General features: G+C 30.9%; 1 protein-coding gene across 1 annotated transcript in view; it reads left to right on the top strand.

The window, feature by feature from the left end:
- LOC103471329 (protocadherin alpha-C2-like) overlaps positions 1–1,270 on the top strand; it is an 18,805-nt gene that overhangs the window by 6,464 nt on the left and 11,071 nt on the right. The gene's annotated exons all lie outside the window — the stretch shown is intronic.

Genomic DNA, 1,270 nt, shown 5'->3' with positions numbered 1-1,270 from the left:
ATTTAATTTAAAATAATAAGACCACTGCCAATTTTTGGCAGGGTGTTGTGGTTTGTTTCTGATGGCATAAATGTGCAAATCATTTAATATGTGTTTTATTTTCTTACATCTTGATAATTTCTGAACACTGAACCTGAATCTTTCACTTAAAAAAGAATGTAAAATGGCATGCCAGTTCCAATTTTTGCACCTAAAAGGCAAAATAATTAAAYGTCTTCAAAACAGTGTAGCCAGMTCTACCTAAATGTCTCATGTGGTTGCAGGCAAAGCATGTTTATTTACTGTGTGATGTGAATCCATTTTTTTATTTCTTTAAATATCTGTATTGTAACTCTTGTTCCGCTATGGTGACTACTTTAMGAGAAAATGTGGGGCTTTGCTTTTGCCATTTAGAATATAAAAGAGCTAMATTTAAATATTTATGAAGATTTCTGTTTCTGAAAAACAGGCAATATTAGTAAAAAAAATATCTAAAATGATYTCGTTTTCTGTAAGAACTAATCAKAGATTCATTTATTTATTTAAAATTACATAAGYTTAAATGTATTYCTTAAACATCACATATAAATTCACTTTGAAACGTCAGACTATATGTTTCCTTACACAGACGGAGGAGTGACAGGAGGGAAGAGCAAACAGAGAGATGATCAGTGATGCATGAAGGACATGTTGGGTGGAAATATCACCTATAACTCTGGAAACCAAATGAAGGGTCATTCTGACATCATGGCACCATAATTACAAACAATGWTAATATCAAAACTCAATAGTTAAATCAATCATTTTAAATATATTCATTTATTTATGGATRTCTTAAAGATACCCTAGATAATAAACTTCTTTCTCACTCTGATGTAATAAGTGAAGCACATGCAAGTATTTAAAATGCATTGTAGCAGTTGGGTGCAAACAAATTTGTAGTGTTTATCATGTGCTTAAAGCACATACATGTAAAACATTTACTCAGTGTGGTGCAGTCTGAAAATCTGACCAGAAACTTTCTCACATTTAGTTATGTTATCACCACAAACATCAATGTATTTTTGTAATCAACCAAGTACAGTGAATATTTGTGAAGGGGGAGAAAGTTATCCTTGTTTTTAATTTTACTTTGGAAACACATAAATCTGAAAAACATGGTGTGCAAATATTCAGCCCCTTTTGCTTTGAGATCGATCTATCTATCTATCTATCTATCTATCTATCTATCTATCTATCTATCTATCTATCTATCTATCTATCTATCTATCTATCTATCTATCTATCTATC

Source organism: Poecilia reticulata, linkage group LG10 (genome assembly GCF_000633615.1).
Source record: "Poecilia reticulata strain Guanapo linkage group LG10, Guppy_female_1.0+MT, whole genome shotgun sequence".
In the NCBI taxonomy this organism is placed as follows: domain Eukaryota; kingdom Metazoa; phylum Chordata; class Actinopteri; order Cyprinodontiformes; family Poeciliidae; genus Poecilia; species Poecilia reticulata.
This window is presented reverse-complemented; position numbering and strand designations above follow the sequence as displayed.